The sequence below is a fragment of the Trichosurus vulpecula genome, chromosome 2, assembly GCF_011100635.1.
Source record: "Trichosurus vulpecula isolate mTriVul1 chromosome 2, mTriVul1.pri, whole genome shotgun sequence".
Lineage (NCBI taxonomy): Eukaryota > Metazoa > Chordata > Mammalia > Diprotodontia > Phalangeridae > Trichosurus > Trichosurus vulpecula.
Genome location: NC_050574.1, coordinates 148977116 through 148994516, shown reverse-complemented (window position 1 = coordinate 148994516; position 17401 = coordinate 148977116). Strand labels below are relative to the sequence as shown.

General features: G+C 38.0%; 1 protein-coding gene and 1 pseudogene across 1 annotated transcript in view; both read left to right on the top strand.

Annotated features, from left to right (window-relative positions):
• Window positions 1-17401, top strand: part of CNTN5 (contactin 5) — a 578245-nt gene that overhangs the window by 288762 nt on the left and 272082 nt on the right. The window lies entirely within an intron of this gene.
• Window positions 10721-12372, top strand: LOC118838004 (annotated as a pseudogene).

The window sequence follows — 17401 nt, the reverse complement described above, 5'->3', positions numbered from 1 at the left end:
TGTGCAAAGCACAGGGTCAGTATGCATCTGGGACAGGACTTAAACCCTGGCCTTTCAAAGTTGTTGCTGTTGAGTGATGTCTGACTTTTTGTGACCCTATTTGGGGTTTTCTTAGCAAAGATGCTGGAGTGGTTTGCCATTTTCTTCTCCAGTTCATTTTACGCATGAAGTAAAGAAGGTTCAGTGACTTGCCCCAGGGTCACACTGCTGATAAGTGTATGAAGCCAAATTTGAATCCAGGTCTTCCTGACCCTTGGCCCAGAGCTCTATCAACTGTGTCAGTCACCTGCCTCTTCTGATTATGAGGTCAGCTCTATCCACTATTCCATTATATTCACAAGTATAGTATTACATGTCAATTTGTGTAGTCTGAATTTGGAAGACTATGGAAGCTCTGAAATCAATGGAAAGAACACTGAATTTGAAGTCACAGAATCTACCTTCAAATCCTTGCCACTGAATATATGTATGACCACAGGCCAATTTCATTTAACCTCTTTGGACTTTATTTTCCTCATCTATAAAATAATGAGGTTGGAGTTCCTGTAAGACTTAGAATAATAACCTCTTAGTTGTGGAAAAGACTTTAGAGGTCTTCCATTGCTCTCTCATAATTGATACAAGAATTCCTCCTACAAAATCTTTGATACTTACCACGGTCTTTCTGGATCTCTGTTTCCTCATCCGTAAAAGGAAAGGATAGGATTAATGCTCTTTCAGTCTGTTTGCTTTATACTCTGCACCAGGGATTCTCTACCCTGGGTCCAGTGATTAATTAATGTTTTCCTATTTTGATCATTGTATTTTGTATATTGTATATTGATCATTGCATTTCAGTATTCAATTCCTTATCCTATATGGTTTACTTATTCCTTTAAAAACATTATTCTGAGAAGGGATACATAGGCTTTACCAGAAAATCAAAGGGAATCATGACCCAAAATAGGTTAAGAACTCCTCCTCTATGAACGTTATTGTTAGAAACTAAATTTTCCTGCTTATATGGCAAGAGGAGGTTATCTCCCAGGAGTTCAAGGATGCCTCCATTGTTGGTCTCTATAAAGGTAGAGCAAATAGATTATCCTGTGACAATCACTGGGGCTTTTCTCTCTTAGTCGTTGCTAGCAAGATTCTTGCCAGAGTCCTCCTTAATAGGCTGATCCTTCACCTGGAAGATGATCATCTACCTGAGAGCCAGTGTGGCTTCAGAAAGGGCCGAGAAACAGTCAATATGGTGTTTGCTGCCCTACAACTCCAGGAGAAATGCCAGGAGCAGAATATAGGTCTGTATACAACACTTGTAGATCTGACCAAGGCCTTTAATACCATTGGTTGTGAGGCTTATGGAAAATTATGTCAAAATTTGGTTGCCCAGAGAAGTTTATCGACATTGTATGTTAATTTCGTGACAGCATGCTTGCCCAGATTCTAGATAATGGACAATGCTCTCATGCCTTCCCATTCACCAATGGAGTGAAATACGGTTGTGTGCTTGCTCCCATTTTTTTAGCATGATATTTTCGGTCATGTTGTCAAATACTTTCAATGAGGATGAACACAGCATCAAGGTCAGCTACCACACTGATGGTAAATTCTTCAACTTGAAAAGGCTACAAGCCAACCAAAGTGGAGGGAGTGTTGGTGCATGATTTTCTATTTGCAGATGATTGTGCACTCAATGCAGTCTCTGAAGCTGAGATGCAACAAAGTATGGATCACTTCTCTTCTGCTTGTGCTAATTTTGACCTAACAATTAACACCAAGAAAACACAGGTGCTCCATCAGCCACCACCACACCATCCATACATGGTACCATCAGTTACAGCAAATGGAGAAGTTTTGAATGCTGTGGATAAGTTCACTTACCTTGGTAGTATACTTTCTAGGGACATACACATTGATAATGAGATTGATGTGCACATTGCAGAGCTAGCTCAGTGTTTGGGTGGCTCCAAAGGAAAGTATAGGAGAGAAGAAGTATTAGACTGACTACCAAACTGAAGGTCTACAAAGCCATTATGCTGAACTCATTGTTGTATTTCCATGAAACCTGGACAGTCTACCAGCACCATGCCAAGAAACTGAATCGCTTCCATTTGAACTGTCTTAGGAAGATTCTGATGATCACTTGGCAGGATAAGGTACCAGACACTGACGTCCTTACTTCAACTTAAACTTCCAAGCATTCAGACTCTGCTTCAGAGAGCACAGCTCCAATGGGCTGGCCAGGTTGTTCAAATGCAAAATGTATGCTTGCCAAAAAGACTATTTAATGGACAACTCACACAGGGCAAGCATTCACATGGTGGTCAGAAGAAGCAATACAAGGACACTCTCAATGTCTCTCTCCAGAACTTTGGAACTGATTGTGTGACATGAGAGACACTGGCACAGGCCCTCTCAGCATGGCATTCCCACATCAGGGAAGGTGGGATGCTCTGTGAGCAAAGCAGAATTGAAACAGCTCAAAGGAAACACAAGATGTACAAATTTAGAATATCCACCCCAAATGTTCACATGGACTATTTGTGCCAGACCTGTGGTAGAGCATTCTGAACTCATAGTGATCTCATCAGTCACAGATGGACACGTTGAAACTTGGCTCTAGCATAATGATATCATTTTGGTCTTCTTCAAGAACAAAGGACAACAACCAAGGTTAGAAATTAAAGTTAATTTCATCAAAAACAGAATTTAAGGAACCTGGCCAAATGCTATTTGATAAATGTGATGTATAATCTTTTAATGAAAGTTGTATTTAAGGAAGAAAATATTTAAAACAATTATAAATATTTTTAAAATTGACATTTAAGAAGTCATCAGAGTGTCCATAGAGTTAAGATGTTGGATTACAGGCAACTCTGGATAATTTTAAAACTCTGGCCAACGTAATGACCATTATTTCAGAGGACTGGTGATGAAATATGATTTATACCTCCTGAGAGAGGGATGATTGTTAAATGAAACATAGTTTTCAATATTGTTACTAAATAGAATTGTTTTCTTTTGCTATGTCTCTTTGTAAAATGGAAGATTTCAGGCATTTTGGGGGGGCAGGGCTGGGAGGGAGATATGGCAATTAGTGATAATTCTAAAAATAACAACAAAGAGGAAATAGTATCCAATCATCAATAAGTAACTTCAAGGAATGAATGGATGGAAATAGGAATTTGAGAAGGAGAAGCACACAAGCACAATAGCTTTTAAAACTAATGTGTTGAGTTTATTAAGGATTTTTTAGTAAGAAATACAAAGAAATGTGGAGTAGTGAACTAGTCAAAACATTCTGGAGAACAATTTGGAACTAGATCCAAAGAACTATAAAAACTGTGCATAACCTTTGATCCAGAAATACCATATTAGGTCTGTATCCCAAAGAGATCAAAGAAAAAGGATCTAAATGTACAAAAATATTTTAGCAGTTCTTGTTGAACTGGCAGAGTTGTGATTTGAGAGGATATTCATCAATTAGAGGATGGCTGAACAAGTTGTGTCCTATGATTGTGATGGAATACTATTGTGCTGTGGGAAATGATAAAGGGAATGGTTTCAGAAAAACATAGCAAGACTTTTATGAATTGATGCAAAGTGAAATGAGGAGAACAGGAGATCCTTGTGCACAGAAATAGCAATGTTGTAATGATGATCAACTGTGAAAAACTTGGCTATTCTGATCAATACAGTGATCCAAGACAATTTCATAATGAAAAAATGCTATCCAGAGAGAGAACTGTTGAACTCTGAATGCAAATCACACTATAATTTTCTCACTTTATTTTTCTTGCTTTCTTTTTTTGAAATATAGCTAACATGGAAATATGTTTTGCATGATTACACACATATAATTGATATATTGCTTACCTTGTCAGTGGGTTGGGAGGTGGTAGGAGGGGGGGACAGAGTTTGTAACTCGAAATTTACAAAGAAAACAATCTTTAAAATAAATAAATGATAAAATATATTTTAAAAAGTAAGTCATCAGCATGAATATAGCTTCCATGCACTTTGGACTTTACATAAATTAAACAGAAAACTCTGCTAAACAAGCCAGTATTGTTATGGACACCTCACTAGTGGCAAATGACATTTTGCCAGCCTTTCTCTTGATTCTAACATTTTGCCTAATTTTGATTTCATGCATCAGTAAATTCTGAACAATTCATGTCTTAGAGTGCATCGTGTACTAATTTTGCTCTGACAACCTTGCAACAGAAATTTGAATACTTATTACATTTTTCGTGTTAAAAGCAGAAGAAAAAAATGAAAACAGTCCTAGTGTTTACAACTCGATAACCTTGCCTCAGTAAAGTGATGTTTGGAGAAGCAAACATGTATATCTGTGTGAATGTACATACACACACATACACACACCTATATCTCTATCATATTTATCACTATCTCAGATAGATAGATGGACAGATAGATATCTAATCTCAAAATTTCTGCTTTTCATTCATGGCATGCCCAGTCTTCTCCAACACCACTGATAAAGTAACAATAAATCACATTTATTTAGTCCTTTAGTGCTTTTCTCATAGCCCCAGTGAAGTAGATAGTATAATCCCCATTATGTTACAGAGGAGGAAACTGAGTCCTGGACAACTAAAGTAACCTTCCCACAGCCCCACAGCCAGAAGTGCAGGAGCCAGACTTGAAGCTGGATCTCCAACTTCAAAGTGAATGCTCATACCCACCATGCCATGGTGTCTCTAAAGTAGAACTGCAATGTCTTCTAACAGTATGTGTTTGCAACCAATATGGTGATAAATTTAAGACCAAAGCAATATACTACTAGACTTCTTCATTTTAGTTTATAGTAATTCAGAGCTCCTATGACACTGATAAATCCATGTTCTCTTCAGTGTGGACATTCCCTTCCTTCATCTATGCATCACCATGCTTTGTGATTCTTGTCATTCTCATAGTGATGTAGTGATATGGCATAGCAGAGAAGCATAATGTCTTTAGAGTCAAGATACCTGGATTTACATGCAAATTCTAAAACATATGAGCCATGGCCTAGTTATTTTAACTGCCTGAACCTCAGTTTTCTTCCATTTATTTCCCCTTGCCAAAAGAAGAAATATTGAAGTCAAAGGCAAAGTCAATTTGGAGCATGAACTAATTTGCCAGATTCTAGGGGTAGGTGGTAAAAGATCATTAGCAGTGTCACCTGGCAAAATGAAAATCACTTAAGAGGAAAACAGGAATGCAGAAAACTTGGCACCAAAACTTGGAACCAAACTGTGGCAGATCATCCCAATAGTACTTATAGATGAAAATAGAGGAGGAAAACAAATTTTAAAATGAAACATATTTTCTATCATTTCTCTGGAGAGCTATTCTCATCAATCATGACAGTAGAACTACCACATGTGGGCTCTACTCCTTCAGTCCTCAATATATTATGTAATTAAGTAGAAATAGAATTTAAGATAATGAAGTTAGGAAATTAGTTGGGCAAGATCAAGTCACACACAAAAGAAATCTACCCTTGATAGGACAGTTTCAAAATATTGAAGTAATAACTGTTAAGGTATCTAAAATAGGAGAAGACACTAATTTAAATAATAAACTGTATTTTACCAAAAATTATTATAGAACAGACATAATTATCAGTTGACCCACAAGTCAGATAATTTTTTATACTTCATTGCTCTTTTAGGAAGTATCAAAGGTTTTTTTAATATAAAAATATGAAAATAATCTACTAAAGGACAGGCTTTATAGCTTGAGAAGTGTAGACACAGGTTTTATAACAATTCTTATAATAGATGAATTTTTTATAGCCATAATGAAAGGTATGGAGAATAAGAGGTAATACTTTGTTTATCATTAAAAAGCATTTGACCGAGCCAGTAGAGCAGAATGAATACTTAAGGACATTCCTCCAACACAGTGTATCCCATGTATGTGTTTGAATCAAAAGCAATTCTTCGATACAGCTAGCCATAGAGAATTATTTGTTCAGTGATCTGCTCCAACTATCTGTAACAAACCAGGAGCAAAACCGGGAGATGTGTGCTTAACAAAGGCATTCACCACTGAGAAGAATCCAAAAAGAAAAGGGATCACTACAGATATTCAGGACTTCCAGGTATTGTTTGTGGATAACACAGTACTGATTGTATGAACCCCTAGATTTCTGCCAGATCCCCTCAATTGTGATCCATGATAACTTGAAAAAGATCCATCTAACAACTTTCACAATACACACGACCACACAAAACAAAATTTTCCCCTTCATTAAATATATCTTGTGTAAGCAAGACAGATGGACAGATAAGTTGGGCAAAGAATTAAACAGGAAGAAGAGGGTAATATGAATTGTTTTTTTATAGAATTATATGGCACTTTCAATAATCCCAGGCTGGTATTTGGCACAAAAATCAGTATTCTACTGTTGACATTGTATGGATGTGCTTCAATATAGAAAACCATCTCTAAGAATCAAAAGTGCAGATGACCCAAAGGCATAAATAGACTATAGCAGAGGAATAGCTCACATTTATATTGTGCTTTAAGGTTCACGGAGTGCTTTCCTCACAACAATGTGAGGTTGGTGGTGAAGTATTATTACAGTATTTTCACTTTTCAAATGAGGGAACTGGAACATAGAAAGTGATCTGTTTTGAGTCACACAGCTAGTGTCAGAGCCAGGTATCAAACCTAGATCCCCTGGCTCTTGGCCTAGCAATGTCTTCCTTAAACCATACAATATCTGAGATGACTAAGCAATATGACTAATACGTAGCACAAAAAATGTAGAAATATGTTATCTGAGAAAGAGGTAAGCTAATCAGATACTAAAAGGAAGGGATAACAGGTGAACAGCCTAAGTGGTAAGTGCCCATATGCCCAAAATCATAAAAGACAGAATTCCTGCAGATAATTTAGTGGTTCCATCCTCCATTTATGGAGGACTTAGCACTGAAAACAGTGTCTGGCACATAACAGGAGTTTAGTAAATCCTAGCTGATTGATTTATGGAATGGTATCAATAGCAGCCCCTTCTCTCTAGTCACACAACTACCACCACAGTTCAGGCTCTCATCAGCTATTGAAATAGCCTTCTATTTGTTTTATCAGCCTTGTCTCTCCTTTTGCCAACCCACCCTCCTCATAGCTGCCAAACTGATATACCTAAAGTACAAGTCACCCTTACTAGGGGTTAGTTTTGTCCTTAGTATGTGGCTGGAACATGATGGGTGCTTAATAAATGCAAATTGAATTGAATCAAACAGCTATGGGATTTCCAGTGGAAAGTATAGCAACAAGCCAAATGAGTAGATGTTAGCTACATTCAGCTCTGATGAAAATTGTACATATTGGCAACAATGTCCTGATGTGCCTTCTTTGGTACTTCTCTAACTATATCCCTTGAACAGTGTTCAATACTATTTGCCTAAGATCAGGTTCCTCTGGGTGTGTGAGCATGTATGAGTGCATGCATGTGTATATGAATATATTATGTATTTGTATTACATGTATATGTATGTATGAATATATGGATGGATGGATGAATGCATGGATGAGTGGATGGATGGGGATTGGACCTATGGTTCCATTTGTATATAAATAGAACTCACAGATGAGGAAGCTCCCTCTAAATATGCAAGTTAGCAATGTCTCTCTGTACAAATGCTTTCTTCTCCTTTAGAAGGAGCCTCTGCAAGTGTGCCTATGTACAAATATACACATGAGTCCTTTCATTTCATACAAATAAAATTTTTCATAGTTCACTGATTACTGAATATTTGCATGCAAGTTCCCAGGTGCTACTATCTACATAATGCTCATTCTCTTATAAAAGCCTCAAATCCATGTAGCTTTTTCCAGTCCACTGAATACCTACATTGCATCTTTTTGAAAGACCATTAATATTCAAGTCCCTAAAATCAAAATTTCAGAAGCAGCTGCATATTAAAGGATTAAAAGCACTGTTTAAAGTGTCTTCTGAAACTTAATTTTAGCTTAATGCTATTTTCTCTTGATACTTATGTTATGCTCATGTAAAGCAGACTTGTGCACATTCATATAAGATAACAGCCAAGAAACTTAGGCAACCTCAGTCTTCTCCCAGTGTGAGCCAACATTTTGTGCTTATAAACCATAATCTTGATTACAACAGGGAAAATACTACTAACAATTCAAATGGAGTTTCATTCAACATCATCTAACAGATATTTATTAGGAAGGTCATTGTGCAGACAATTATGCTACCCACTGAAGGAGATACAAACTTGAGCTAACATCCTTAAAAGCTGGAATCTAGTGGATTTTCTTATAACATCATGGATCACTCAAAGTAACCTGGTTTGGTCCCAAAAATACCATCTAAACTGTAGTAAAAGAAAGAAAAATGCTGAACTGACTATTTTTGAGTTGTGATAGATAAATACCCTAAGATAGTTACCATATTCTTAGCCGCCCTGTCCACTTGTGGCTACTTTCTTTCCCACAAGTCCAAGAGAAGGAGTGAACATATTCATGCTCTTCATGACACTCTAAGGTTATTGCACTACCACTATTTTTCAATGAACTTTTCTGTTCTAATGTCACATCTTTTTCTCTATTCTTATTGTTATCACCTACCAACTTTGAGGTTTCTCTCAAAATTTTCAAATGTTTTAGTACTTGGCTTATAATTAACCTTCCTCTCTACCCTATTTCTTGTCATCATCCTTGGAATACTTCAGTATTCATGCTGACAGACTTTTAAATAACTTGACCACACAATTCCTTAATTTGAGTAATCTTCACCAAATGTCAACCACACACTGATAGGGCAGTTCTTTGGATCCCATTATCTCTCATAATAGCACTACATATATGATTCAGAAAGTTGAAATTGCTCTTCAATTACTGCCTAGAATTCTCTCCTGTTTTCTGAATAAAAATTTATGTTATCTAATCACAAACTAAGCCTTTACTGCAACAAGGCAAACCTTCTCTCTCTTCCTAACTGATTCACTATCTCATACTCTATAATAGTAGTGCTATTGCTAGTTCAAAAGGTATACACAGTTTTATTACCCTTTGGACGTGGTTCCATACTGCTCACCAAAATGTTTGGATTAGTTCACAACTCTGCCAACAGTACATTAGTGTCCCAATTTTTCCATATTCACTCCAACATTTGTTATATACTAAAGCCACTCTGATAGATGTGAGTAGTACCTCAGAGTTTCTCTGATTTCTCTAATTCTCTAATAGAGCATTTCTCTAATCAATAGTGATTTAGAACACTTTTTCTTATGATTATAGTTACCTTTGATTTCTTCTCAGAACTGCCTGTTCATATCCTTTGACCATTTATGCATTGGTGAATGATTCATATTCTTATAAATTTGACTCACTTCTCTATATATTTAAGAAGCAAAGCCTTTATCAGAGACATTTGCCATAAAAATTTTTCCCCAGTTTCCTGCTTCCCCAGGAAACTATTTTAATAATCCAGTTGAGAGGAGAAGTGGAAATGCTTTAAGGTGGTTACTATAAGAATGAAGAGAAGGGGATAGATGTAAAAATATCTTGGAGGTAAAATTGGCAAGATTAGATCTGGAAGAGTGAAGGTTTTAGAATGCCCCTTTAGGGTACTGCTTTAGGAAGCAGGTTTGTAAGCTTAAGTGACTTGAAGAATGTTGAGGCAGTCAGCAAAAAGGAAGAAGTTGGGATAAGGGGAATGTTTGAGGGGAGAGATAATGAGTCTTGTGGATATGTTGAGTGTGCAATGCCCATAGGAAGCCAATTAGAAGTGCCAAATGAACAGTTGGTGATGTGGGGCTTGAGTTCAGCAAAGATAGCACATAGATCTCAATAGTGATAATAGTTTAACCCTTGAGAGCTGATGATATTACAGAGGTTGGTGAAGTACAGGGTGGGAGGTGGAGAGAAGGAGTATAGAGAAAGAAAAAGTAGAGGCCACGACAGAGCTTTGGGATATAACTGTAGTAGGGGGCTGGATGAGCAGCATGTGCTCATACTGCACATGCAGTATGTGCAAATCCATGGTTATTCTCTTTCCTCCACAGCATGATTTCCTAACCTTTCATTTTTGTTTTACTTTGTTTTAATCTCTTAGACCCCTTTAGCAGCCTAGTGAAGCCTATAGACCTCTTTTTAGAACAATTTCTTTCAATGCATAAAATACAACCCATAGAATAACAAAGGAGGTCAATTATGTTGAAAGAAAGTTATCAAAATTTTTTTTTAAAAAACAAGTTCCCAGATTCCAGGTTGAAACACCCACTCTCATCTACTTTTCCTTCTTACTTCACTATTCCTTTTCATGGCATCACCATTCAAGACCTTGGAGTTACTTGTGATTTTTCTACTTCCTTTACTTCAAAATAAGTTATCAGGTTTCATGGATTACATCTCTACAACATCTCTCGAAACAGGAAAAATTTTCTGTCCTGACTGTGGAACAGTTTGACCTGAAGAGAACCTAGTTCTACTGACATTTCCAGTGAGATCTCCCCTCCTCTCTGTTTTCTTTGTCTTCAGCCACATAAAAGGCATAGAAAAAGAATTCCAAGTATTCCAGCCTTAATAGTTTCTCTCTGAGTCACTGCTGGCTATTGTTTGAATATGCCTTAGAAATGTCCAATTTGGAGTCCGGGTAGGTGGCATTGGATCAGGTGGCTGTGTGATGCCATGGCAGCGAGGTGGCCACCAGGAGGAGTAGCAGCTGCAGCCGGAGGCAGTGGCCTTCCAGTCGAGTGAGCATCAGCATATCCAATACAATCCGCTGTAGGATGAGTGGGTGCTGGTGTCTGCTCACTGAATGAAGCGCCCCTGGCAGGGGCAGGTGGATCCCCTTCCCACTGATGCCATACCTCTGCATGACCCCTACAGCCTCCTCTGCCCTGGAGCAACTCAGGCCAATGGCGAGGTGAATCCCCACTAGGAGGGAACCTTCCTGTTCAGCAATGATTTCCCTGCCCTGCCCCAGTCTTGGACCCAGTGATCACCCACTGTTCCAAATTGAAGCTGCCAAAGGAGTTCGTAAGGTCTTTTGTTTCCATCCCTGGTCTGATATCACACTGCCGCTCATGTCTGTACCTGAGATTCCAGCTGCCGTTGATAAATGGGCCTCAGTCACAGAGGAGTTGGGTGCTCAGTACCCCTCGGAACAGATCTTTGAGAACAAAGGAGCCATGATGGGTTGTTCCAATCCCCACCCCTACTGTCAGGTGTGGGCTAACAGCCTAGGAAGCCAGGGTCTATCAAAAGCAGCGTGGAGGCCCCACGCTTTTGGAACATGGGCATCAGGAAGCTGAGGGAAAGGAATGAGTGGTCCTAGAAAGTAAACACTGGCTGGTGCTGGCACCCTTCTGGGCTGTCTGGCCTTTCCAGATGATGTTGCTGCCACAGAGACATGTGAAGAGGGTCCCAGAGTTGAGCTCTGTAGAATGAGATGATCTGGCCTGCATCACGAAGCAGCTCCTGACCAAATATGACAACCTATTTGAGACATCCTTCCCATACTCCATGGGCCGGCATGATGCCCATAATAGGGCTGAGACTGATTGGGACCACTGGCAGCTCCATGCCCACTACTATTAGAGCAACAATCTGGCTAGTACCTACTGAGGCTGTGAAAGACCAACAGTAACCAGCACACAGAAGGTTGCTAACCACAGGTTCTTTTGATCTATTTTACTAAGGAAAGCAACGTTAAAGGATTAACAATCTTACTTTAATCCAACATTCAAATATAATTCACTTAATTCAGGAGGAAAAGCCAGCAACAGAGCAAGCACAAACAAGTTACAAACATACACAATATAAACAGACCAAATCACAATGCATAGTTACCAGTAAAGCATCAACATCTGGATTGACAAGCCGGGGAGCTCTTAACAACAGTTGGCCCAGAGTCACACACCACTCCTCCAGTGGCTGAGAGCTCCAAGGGAGAATGCCAGCCTCTGGGTTTATATATCTTGTTCAGGGTCAAAGGTGAGTCACAAACATGCAACTCACCCATGTGACCTAAAAGCATCACGAACATGGGACTTAAACCCAGGTGGCCTAAAAGCTTCAGATGTCACAAATATGTGACTCAAACCCATGTAAACTAGGCTTTCCCTTGAGGCAAGGAGGTCATCAAAGACCCCTAATTTAATCAAAGAAACAAAGGCCAAACTCTTCAAGGGCACTTGATTAAATAAGTGCTAAAAGCCCACCTTAATTACCAGTAAACTATCCACCAATACTGTGATCAGGCACCATCTGAAAGTTCATGGTGGGTTATGAGATGCTGGTCCAGGTTCAGAAGGACCTGACCCCGGAGCAGGCAGCAGAGAGATTGAATGGGCACTACTAGAAGGTCATTATAGGCTTCGACAGAAGGATTGTTCCTGACCATGGCCGTCAGGAGGAGGCCGTAGTTAGGAATGGTTCCAAGTTGTCCTCTACCTCCCCCACCCCCAATTTGCTTCAGCCCCCCTTATCTCACAGGATGGGGGAGGGGTCTTGAATTGGCAAATAAATCCTTTGTCCCTGAAAAAAATGTCCAATTTGATTGACCTTTTTGTAAATTAGTACTCTAACTTACAAGATTTTAAGAAAATGGAGACTTTTCTCCCTTTAACTAAGGTCTTTATTCATGCAGATTTAAAAGTAAAAAAAAAAAACCAAACTAGAGGAAAATGCAAAAGAAATTGATCAGTATATAAATTCTGATTTATTAAAAATAATTAATTTCTCTCTTAGCATGGGGTCAGTAGGCTTAATGAAACAAATTTTATATCATAAATGTATTATTAAAATAAATTTATTCAGACACTTCCAATAAGCCCCAGAACATACCAAATTATACAATATAACCATCTATACGTGATTGTGGCTGTTTCAAACCAGTCCTTTTAAAAATCTGTTATAAGAGCACCTAAAATAAGAAAAGGAAAAAAAAAGACTGGAGTAAAAGCTGTTATATATGAATTCCTTTCAAGGTGGATCACTGGCTTGGGAGCCAGAAGACCAAGGTACCAAATGTACCGGATATTGTCCTCTACCAGTTTTTTTTTTCATTTAAAAGATTATTTTTATTGCCTCTGTTTTATAGCTTGTATGTCACTATCTGCTGGGGATAAGCTGATTAGTTTGGCTCAGGCAAAAGACTGGTTTATTGGAGAAGTAAATGATAAGCATGGAAAGGGAGACAAGGTCAACTTGTATATGGCCTTGGATGCCTGGTTAGTGGGGAAAATATTTTTACTTGAATGGCATGTATAATGCAGGATGAATTAAGGAAGACATTAAAGCAGCTGGAGCAGTAAAGAGTGGATTGTAATAGGGAGATGGGAGGAAGGAAAATGAGTTAAAAGAAAAATACCATAGTGTAGGATGAGGTGATGAAGACCTAAATTATGGAAAGATGATCACCTGAAACAGAATCCTGAGCTTTTCTTGTGTTTGTCACACAAGTTTGGACTGTACTTTACTCTAATTAACATGGTTATCAGGGCCCTAGCCCCTTCAGACCTTGGCAAATAGAAAAAAACAATGTTTTAGGAAAGCTCTCTTTGGCCAGAACCTTCTCTTTTAAAATATGAGGGATCTTCTCATCTACTGAGATGATATTTACAAAAGGAGCTAAACCTTCTTCCTTCTGAACATTTAAAAATATTTTGAGTAGAATAGAACAATTTTTAAACACCATTCAATGTGCTCACCTCCCAGTACATATATACATACATATATATATATATATATATATATATATATATATATATATATCATTATATCAATGTGTACTTCACTGATCTGTGATTTCATCAGTATGTGTATTCTGTCACTAATGTAGATCAGAATTTCTATATATTTCACTTTGAAAATGTCTTTGAGTTGTTATGACAGAGATAGATAGACAGATAGATAGATAGATGCCTTGCAGCTAATTTGGGGATGAACCTTTTCAAAAAAGCGAAGCTGGTCCTCACACTATAAATATGCTGCCCACCACTGGGGCTTTCCATCTTGATAGAATTTGCCAGATCTTACATTCACCAGCTTATTTTTTAAGAACCCAGGCTGAACTCTGTTATGAAATATTGCAGTAGGATTTTCTGGAAGATTAGTTAAGACCTAGGTTGGTAAACTAGAGTTAGGTAGCAAACTTGTCAGTTTGTCCCCATTTTTCTTCCATTACTTTGACTTGCCTGAAGAATTTGAAAAATAATTTTAAAAACATGTTTAATTGGAACTAGCCAACCTCAATTTTCATTGTGGACATAATAAGTAAAGAAAGGAATTTCCAGTAGAAAGTATTAAAGCTCAATGCATCATTTATTTCAACTCCTGTATTTTACAGATGAGGAAACTGAGACCTACAGAAATGAATTGACTTAACCAAATTCATACAGGTAGTGTTAGAACTAGAATTTGAACCCAAGTCTTCTGTCTATAAGATCAGGATACCAGACAATACATTGTGGTGTATATGAAATTCAGACGAATTATAGCAATGAATTTTCCAAGTGAGGGTTAGTATAGCAAGAAGGATTGGTCAATAAACAATTCTAGATAGTTTTTAAATAGGAGAAATTCCCAATTATTGACATGGAAGACTGCTTCAAGAACCTAAGAGAGAACTTATTTTGTCTTACCCTAGTTTGTTTTACTTTTTTTTTCTACCTATAGGACTTTAATATGAGAATTCTCCACAGAATTTTCAAATAAAACATCTTCCATAGCAAGATCTTCAACTAATTCAATTTAACACTATACAGATATTCTGATACCTGTATTCAAAAATTAAGTTGCTCTTCCCAAATAAAATATAATCCAAAATTAATCTACGAGGACACTGAAAACATTTTTAAAACAATGAAGCAGTAACTCCCTTTTCATAGCACTACATAAAATATTTTGATGATCTTTTATAATTGCTGTGATTCTATGATATTTTATGGCCCCTGATAGACCATTAATATTGAAGCATGGGCTACACAACAGCATAGTTAAAAGGGGAAAAAATCCACTTAATCAATCAGTTGTTTAGTCCATGGTATGTTAAAGAACCAATGACTTTTTATGAACTGAATTTTGGTTTCATGGCTGCTTTAGTCATGCTTTATGGAAGGAATTTATTTTACAGAAATACAAAATCTCAGAGTTGGAAAGTTGTCTAAGGCCATCCAGGCTGGTGAACAAAATTCTCTCCACTCCTTCCCTGATCTTATTTCTCTGCACATACTTTGGGATCTAATGACACTTGGCCTCCTTGCTGTTCCTCAAACAAGATACTCCATTTACTAACACCAGACATTTTAACTTGCTGTCCCTGTGCCTGGAATTCTTTCCCTCCTCATCTCTACCTTCTGGTTTCCCAACTCAATTCTCACCTTCTCCAAGAAGGCTTTCTTAATTCCTTTTAATGCTAGTTTCTTATCTTTGTTGATTATTTCCTATTAATCCTGTATATAGCCTATGTATCTACATCTATCTATGTATATATAGATCGATATAGATGTAGATATATACATATCTATCTATGTATAAAGATATAGATATAGAGTTATTTTTTGTTGTTCCCCACCCCTAGACTATGAGCTCCTTGAAAGCAACAAATCCTTTTTTTGTATCAACAGATGTAGGTGCCTAGCACATACTAAGTACTTAAAAAGAACTTGTTCACTTGACTTGACAAATGATCATTTAGCCTTCACTAGATACCCCTAGTGAAGAGAAACCTATTCCTACCGAGTCCTGAAGTTTCTCATAATATTTTTGGGATGGTTCTACTTTTTAGAGAGTTTTTCCCTAGAGGAAGTGTAAATTTACTCCCCTGCTGCTGCTACCCACCCTCTGGAGCCGAGCAGGATCAAATCCAATCTTTTCATAGGGCAGCTTTTCAGGTCAATTCAATTTAGTTAAATTCAACAAGCATATACTAGGCACTGTACTAGACCCTGGGGATAACACAGTAAAAATTAAATAGTACCTATCTACAAGAGGCTTATATTTTAAGGGGAGGGGGCAACATGTATACAAATCTGTAAATGTAAAATGATATACAAAATAATGGAAAAGGCTTCGGCAGGTGAAGAAAATAATGAGGAATCTGTAAAAAGTAGTGCTTCTTACTCTAGGGACCCCAAGAGACAGGTGAGGAGTTAGAACATTCTAGAAATGGGGGTGGTCAGGACAGCATGTGCAAAGGTACCTCAGTGGGAGGTAGAGTATAAAATAATGGAATGGTAAGATGGCCAGTTTACGATGTGGAGTAGTGTGAAATCACCTCCAGGATACTTTGCCCGCAGAAGCCGAAGCAAAAAAGGAGACCATGGGCAATGATGTTGAGGGAATTTGAGAAGTAGAATTGGGGCAAAGAAGGAGTTCACCTCTTATAGTTGTTGCTGTCCTTTTCAATAAAGTATTCAGCAAGGTCCACTGCTAAAAAGGGAGGGACAGGGTAAAGGTTGCAAAGGTAGCTTGAGGAAAGAAGAGAAACTTTGGGACAGGTGCTGTAGGGAATGCTTTAGAAAAACAGCAGTTCTCATACTTTTTGTTCTCAGGACCCCTTCACACCCTTAAAAATTATTTAGGACTCCAAAGAGTTTTTGTTCATGTGAATCAGGGCTACTGATACTTACTGTGTTAGAAATTCAAATGTCTTGGTATTATTATGAAATTAGCTTAGACCTCACCTCACCTTTTTTTTGTTGTTGTTTTTTGGAGAGGAGAAGGGAAGGTAATTGAGGTTAAGTGACTTGCCCCGGGTCACATAGCTAACTTCTGCTCAGGTTTTCCTGACTCCAAGCCCAGAGCCCACTGTACCACCTAGCTGCCTCCTCTAGGACTCATTTTTCTAGCACTTAAAGCCCTTTACCATGTAGTTTCAACCCATTTTTCTGCAAGGATTTCACCTTCTCTTCTACCTTCTCCTAAACTGCCCTATCTGCTGCTCTCCATATACAACATTCCATATTCAGCCTCTATTCCTTTGCAAAAGCTTCTGCCTATGCAGAAATGCTTTGAATGCTTGCCTATGCTGCCTATGCTTGAAATGTTTCCCTTCTCTTTTGTCCTTGGTAGAATTCCTGGCTTTCTCCAAATGACAGCTTACGTCTCCTCTCCTACAAGAAGCCTTTATTCATCTCCCCAGTCGATAGTGCTCTGTCACTGATATTACTTTGTATTTATACTCCCTATCTTTACATAATTCTCTGTGTATATCACTTTCCCCTTGTAGAATGCAAGCTTCTTGAAGACACAGGCTGGTTGGTGTTTGGCTTTGTATCTCTGGTACCTAACCTAATGTCTGGCATATACTAGTTACTCGATAGATGCCTGTTGAATTGAATTGCAACAAATACTGCACCAAAAAGCTTGAACTTTGTTTAGTAGGCAATAGAGAGCCCTGAAGTTTTTAGGTGGAATGATATTA